Raw genomic sequence first — 7,770 nt, 5'->3', positions numbered from 1 at the left:
TGATGAAATAGCATTTCGTGGAATCACTTTACATCTGGGTGTCTCCTTAGATTCTCCACGAATAAGTTTGAACGGCTGCTGATTGATGTGTATCGGTGGAGAAGAATTTGCTGCAGATAATTGATTAAATTGAGAAGATCTGATGGCGACTCGTGGAAATTCCTAAATTGCTACTTATTTGCTACAGTAGGAACATTTTCGCGCCAACTGACGAATCGATCACATGGTGATTACTACCTGATAAATTCCTGGAAAACCAAGAATGCTCTAATAATTTTATTTTTCTTGGGAAAACCTTGAACTTGAAGGTAAGAATGCATTGAATAACTTTACCAATCTTCTCAGAAGATTCTAAACATTTTATAGAAATGCAATCAATCGTATCGTTCTCGTTATTTTCTTTTAACCATTGAACTTAGTCATTTTGGAGTGGAAATTCGGAGGAGTATTGCAAGTGAGTGCTGGAACAATTGTGAGGCAAACTTCAAATGAAATCTGAGGATTGCTAGTTCTGAAAGACTTCAGAAATTTAAGCAGAATTTCAAGATAGAATCTTGCACGAAAAGGAAATGGTAATGCAAATCTTTTTAATGAATAATGTTAAGGGTTGTGTCCCAAGCACGGCCGCATTATTGACGTAGGACTACGAGATCGTTTTTTTTCGCTCAATCTAATGATAATTTAAAAAAAATCTTGATTTATAAATTTTATTAATAAATAAACTGACATTTAATTCAAAGTTTTGAAATTACGCGACCTTTAATATCCTTAATTGAATTCAGTCCCATTCAAAATTAGGTTCTAAACATGTAGAATAAATGATCAGGTAGCTATCGATTAATGTTTATTTACAGTAATCAGAGTGAAATTTCGCTAATTAAAATGCATTTCATATAACAAACCGATTTAAAATACTTAAAAGTTGTTCTCGTTTAAAAAAATCTCTTGATTGCTAATGAAAGCTTAATATGATATCGGACCAAGGGGTAGGTCGCTCCGCATGCCAATCTTGGGTCATCTTTTTTGTCAGTGTGCCGATTGTGGCGGTCATAGAGCAAGCTTTGATTTTTTGTAAAATATCCATCCCGGCAACCCGGCATTTCTCACACCTTGAATGTTTTGGTTTGAAATCGCAAGGATAAATCGGATTGAGGGTGACGCGGGAAGTGGCGGGAGTGCAAAATGTTTGTGTTTTGAGTTCATAGGATAATAAAAGTCCTGTGTTTTAGGGTTTTATAATGCCCTCAAAGGCAGACCACACTTTTTTACCGAAATCTGAACAGCTGAACTTTTCGGTAAAATTTATGCAATTCAATTCAATTGCTTTGTAGCTACTTTGAAATTAAATCTCCACTAAAATGACAAGATTTGATCATTTAAACATTATTTTCAAATTCAATAGCCTTTAAAACGAAGGTGAAAATTTTACCGAACGTTCAGCTGTTCTGATTTCGGTAAAATTTACCGAATACGGAAACAAAATTTTAGTCTGTACATTTCGTATTTAGATCTATAAGCGAAATGCTAGGTGAAATGCTGGTCTGAGTTCCTCTGGTATATTCAATTAGAGGATGGTCCTGAAAATACAGTCAAACAGCACGTAATGTTGTGACCAACTTCAATGACAGTTGTCCAGCAGTGCTCCCATTTTATTTACAACAACCCAATGCTTATATCTAATATCGGTACAATGTGCTGAGTGACTTACCCCTTGTATCAGACTTATTTTGCAAAAATTGAGTTTTCATTACGATAGGAACTGCAGTCTGCAGCTCTGACATAAAGTTAACAATTTCAAGAATACGACTTTATGAAAAAGTGTACCCTGAATATGTTTGTGCAACTTCATTAAACTATAACTTTTTTGGATGAATTACTAAAAATTTGCACTTTTCAACAAAGTTGTTCAGAAATCAGAGCGTAAAATTATTGACTGCTTAGGCTGAATGTGAAAGCACTGCACTATTCAATCCATTGCTCTGTCCAGACTATTTGTACCAAACGGTAAAGGACGAGGCAATGAAAGAGCCAATAAAAACATTTAAGCTAGGTTTAGATTATAGGCAAATCAAATGATCAACTAAGTTGAATTCAATTGCCTTGAAAAGTTGAGCCTGGTTCAACTTTTTTCAATTCAAGTGAGCTGATCAAGTAGTTGAATGGTATGGTTTACACGTTCAATTTGCATTCAAGTCAGTTGAATTCCACTGACTTGATCAATTGACTTGTCCTGTCTAAGCCCAGCTTTAGTCACTCACGAACAAGCGACTCACACCGCTTGCCTTCGCTCACACAGCATGTAATTGAGGCATTTTTCCATAGAAAATGTACCCTCGTCATTCAAAACAAGGATTGGGTACCATCACGGAAGAATAAACGTGCTGACTGAGCTACTGACTGAGTGCTCGGCTTTCAGTGACTCGTTTACCTCTCAATCATTCAGACTCTCCAGAGGCCGTGAATGATGAGGCAGATGGCAGTTCATATTCATATAAAAATGACTAATTGAACCTGACTGTTTTGCGCACTGTCAGAAATTAATGACAAACAACTCTGTGGAACACTTGAAACTCCTAATATTTTATCCAACGTAATTAAATTTAAAACAAGTTTAACTATGTCGATCCAACCGTTGCACATAGGAGTATTTGACCCAAAAAGTGGGCCAAATCTATAAATCGATAATTTTTTGCTGAAATGGATTCAATGTTTGCTAGTACTAATACCATAGAGGTAACTCTAAGACCAGAAGGTCCCGAAGAAACGAGCGCAACTTTTTGGCTCAGCTCTGGTACTCTCTTCGATCCCAAGCTAATCGATGCACCCTGCAGTGTATTCTGTACTGAACGTTCAGGTAATCACCCTGTGCATGCATGCACTAGTATACTAGAATTTTGACTAGAATGGGGTACGTTAATCGATTTGCTTGGGACCAATAGGCTAGTCAAGTAGTGAGCCAATTTTAAATCGTTTGAATCCTGATGAATGTGGGCGTGTTAGTGGAATACCTGTATAATGAGAGAGAGAAGGATTAGTAATTTCTATTTAATACCACTACCTTATTTGCTTATCCTTGACGGATACGTGTATTTCGTCTAAAATGTGCAGACTTCTTCAGTGTCTTGTACTAATACTCGACTGTCGAGTATTAGTACAAGACACTGAAGAAGTCTGCACATTGTAGACGAAATACGCGTATCCGTCAAGGATAAGCAAATAAGGTAGTGGTATTAAATGGAAATTACTAATCCTTCTCTCTGTCATTATTTAAATCGTTAGTTTCCACCTGTTGGTAAAATGGTATAAAATTCCAAATTAAAGAAAATTTGCGAAAATCGTTCTTAAAAACTCTATTTTAAACCAAACCAATAGAAGCATTAACATTTTTACTAACCTAAAACTTATTTAAAATACCATGAACGAACTGTATCCCGGATGGGTAAACTATCCCACAAATGGTTTGGATGATACCCGAACACGTCGTTAAGCTCTCTTTTATGGTTATTTTTATTAGGGTCTTATGTTCTTAAATCGCTTCAAAACCATTTAAAAATTTCCAATATCATATATATGATAATCGTTTTTTTTTTCTTCTAGGAGAACGACACATCTAAATTTCAATCCTAAGAAGCTCTAAACTCTCACGCTAGAGAATAAATCTTCAAAAAATATTTTTTTCGGCTCATACATCTAAATCCATCTTCACACATCGCGGTTCATCTTTCTGCAGGAAATCTACGGAATCCCCATTAATCTTCTTTTCATCTACTCATCGCGAGCGCATCTTAAACAAAAATCCTAACTGCATTTTTAATAGAGTCAACCCTCCCCTTCGGTCTTTGGGCGTTTTTTAAAAAGTGGTTTCGGTATTTTCAGGGCTATTCATCATATAATTTATAAATAAATTTCAGCATTTCAGACCTTTTTCAAAGCCATTTTTGAGGCAAGAATCGATTCATTTTTTTTAAAATAATCTATTCACCGATTTAATCAATCATTTTGAATCGATTCATTTTTCAAAATGGCACAAAAATGCTTCATATATAACGGATCATAGAAAAGTTGGTGTAAATTAAGCCAACTTCAGTCTAGAGTTGATATTACGTTACATAAGCTAGTACGTACGCTGTAAATGTTGTGAGTGTAACGTATATCACTGCTGGTCATTAAAATATGTGTAGGAAAAATAAATGCGAAATTTTAGGTTATGTTCATTCAACTTCATTTTATTCGACTTTAATAAAAAATAAGTAATTGCACGAGAAAACTCAAAGTTAAAACATTAAATGACTCACTCATTAGAATCAAATATAAAATATGCTTGGTCAGTGAAATAGGTGTGTTTCATAAGACTATAGTATAGAAAGCTTGAACATAATCGTATAAGTTTTATTAGACTAATGACGCGTAGTAACCGCTGTGCCCTCCATTGTTAAGTAGAACCTAGTTCAATCTTCTTGACAATGACTCAACCAAGCACTGACAAGTTTCCTATGGTATAGCGTACCACTCTTTTTGAACTGTGGTCCATAGTTGATCCTTATTTGAAAATGCTTGACCAGATAACTTTCTTTTAAGCTCGTTCCATAAATTTTCGATGGGGTTGATGTCAGGAGATTGGCTGGGCCATGAAATAACCGACACTTAGTTTGCAAGAAACCATGCCTTTACATACTTAGAAGTGTGTTTCGGATCGTTGTCTTGCTGAAAATGCCATATAAGAAGCATATTCTCTTCTGCATAAGGGAGCATAACCTCCTTCATGATTTCTTTGTATTCAAATCTGGTCATGATAGAATTAAAACGGAAAATGGGACCTACTCCATACCAAAAAACAGCCCCAAACCATGATGGTCTACGTGAGAATATAGTAAATGACTATTTTGATTACATTTGACTTATGGAAGTTTTTGCTCAAGATTCTTGATTAGATCGCCGGAGTGTAACAGCAGGTAAGTACGGAAAGTACTTAATTCAGATATCCCAAAACTCATCCGAGAGGGATCCCAAGAAAGCTAATTGAGCCATGCGTTTTGCATTGAGCTGACCTTGATTCTGTGTGGTTCCACAAGTTTTGAAGAATAGCCGCTCTGACCAGGGTTCTGCATTTTCGAAACAAAGAAAAGAAAATAAGCTTTCCGCAAAATCACTTCATTTTGAGCAATATCATTTTCGTGTAAGTCATTGTATTCTTGCTATCGAGTCACGATGAACACTCCTCCTGTCAATCATGGCATGACTATCGGTTGTTTCGTTCGTCAAGTGCATCAGTTCATTTCATTTGAAGCAAAGACTTGTTTCAATTGACGCAATGAATGACTCGAAAACTTCTTCCTTCGTTTTTTCCACTTTCACTTCAATTCAGGGCTCATTCAACTTTCACGCGTCGCGTCAACAGGCATCAAAATATAGTATACAGATAGTCAATATCGGTTGCCGATAGGGATGGCATCCGGATTATATTTGGTAATAAGTGTTATTTTATATTAAACGAAAATTAAATTAACGAGGCCATTCTGGAGTGGAGTCTAAGATGGCGGTCATCGGACTCGGGAAAAGCCACAAATACCCTACCATATGGGTATTTTCGGAGCGGGGACGACGCGTAGATGCCGAAAATCGACATTGGATGTCAATTGGGAATCCAAGATGGCGGCCATCGGTTTCGAAAAAGTGTCAAATACCCTAAGATTTGGGTATTTTCGGAACGGGAATAACGCGTAGATGCCGAATTTCGATATCCAACGCCATTTTGAAATCCAATATGGCAGCCATCGAGTTTCATCAAAAGTGTCAAATACCCTACAATATGGGTATTTTTGGAACGGGGACAGAAGCTGAAAATCAACACTCGACGCCATTTTGAAATCCAATTTAGTGGCCATTGGGTTTCAGAAGTGTCAAATACCCTACAGAATGGGGAAAACGCGTAGATGCCGAAAATCGATACTTGACGTTTTACGAATAATGTCAAATAGCGTATGATCTGGGTATTTTCGAAACGGGAACGACGCGTGGATGCCGAAAATCGATATCCGACGCCATTTGTATGGTATTTAACACTTCTGCAGAAATCGGAAGCCACCATTTTGAATTTCAAGATGGCGTCAGACATCGATTTCCGGCCTCTAGATGTCACCTCAATTCAAAAAATACTCACATTGATCGGTTTTTGACAGTATTTTACTCTTTTTATGAAAAAGATTTTAAAATGCCGTCAAACATCGGTTTCTGGCCACTAGACGTTACTGGGATTTCGAAAATATTCACATTGATGAGTACTTGATAGTATTTCCCACATGTTCTGAAACCAGAAATCGTCATTTGGGATTGCAAGATGGTGTCTGACATCGATTTCCAACCTCTACGTGTATCCCCATTCTGAAAATACTTAAATTTTAGGGTATTTGATACTTTTTCTCAAATCGGAAGCGGTCGTTTCGGATTTCAAAATGGCGATATCGATTTCCGGCTTCTACACGTTAACCTGATTCTAAAAAAAAAACATATGTGTGGTATTTGATATAATTTCTCACTTTTCTTAAACCAGAAGCCACCGTCATGGATTTCAAAATGGCGTCGGATACCGATTTTTATTCTCTAGACATCATCTCGATTCCATAAATTACCATATTGATGGGTATTTAACAGTACTTCCCACTTTTTCTTATACTGGAAGCCACCATCTTGAATTTAAAAATGGCGTCGCATATCTTTTTTCCAATCGCTAGCCACCACGATTGCAAAAATACCCTTATTGATGGGAATTTTTCAATGCTCGGTTGACACTGAAGAAGTCAGCATAATGTAGAAGAAATACGCGTATCTGTCAAGGATAAGCAAATAAGGTAATGGAATTAACTGAAAATTAATATTTTGCACTTTTTATCAAATCGGAAGCTGCCATCTTAGATTGAAAAATCCGTCGAATATCGATTTTCATTTTGTATTCATCATACCGATTCCAAAAACACCCATATGGATGGGTCGGCATAAGTATTTCCCACTTTTATTAAAAAAAAAAAAAAAAACGATTTCCGGTCTCTAGACGGCAATCTGCTTCCAAAAACTAAATTGATAAAAGATTGACAGTATTTCCCCCTTTTATTAAAAAATTAAAAGACTTTCGGCTTCTAGACGTCAATCTGCTTCTGGGCATTTGACAGTATTTCCTACTTTTTCTGAAATCGGAAGCCGCAATCTTGGATTTCAAAATGTCGTTGGATATCGATTTTCGGCCTCTAGAGGTCACCCCAATTTAAAAAGAAAATACCCATATTGATGGGTATTTTACAGTATTTCCAGCTTTTTAGAAATGGGAAGCCGCCATTTTGTATGGCGTCTGATATTGATTTTATTCTCTAGACGTCATCCCGTTTCCAAAAATACCCATATTGATGGGTGTTTGATAGTTCTTCACCGAATATTTGGCCGCCTTAGTATTCGGCCGAATATCAAGCGTTGAACTAAAAAAAATCACTCAATCGTTTTGTTGACCACTCATTTGTTAGAAAATGGTCGAATATTAGCGAAACTTTGCATGTAAACACCGAATACCAGGCCTGTTCGGTGCAGCTCTAGTATTTGACAGTATTTTCCACATTTTCCTCCGCAATATTGGGCTTCAAAATGGCATCGGATATCGATTTTCGCCTTCTAGACGTCATCCCGATTAAAAAACACACACATTGATGGTAGAACAAACCACCCGTCAATGATAAATTTAACATGCACGTGCACATGCTTGCGTCAACAATCAACAAAAGTCTG

This window comes from Ochlerotatus camptorhynchus, unplaced genomic scaffold (genome assembly GCF_037179485.1).
Source record: "Ochlerotatus camptorhynchus isolate MF236.1 unplaced genomic scaffold, CSIRO-AGI_Acam_v1.1 ptg000014l, whole genome shotgun sequence".
NCBI classification, from domain to species: domain Eukaryota; kingdom Metazoa; phylum Arthropoda; class Insecta; order Diptera; family Culicidae; genus Ochlerotatus; species Ochlerotatus camptorhynchus.
Note: the sequence above shows the minus strand (reverse complement) of the source record.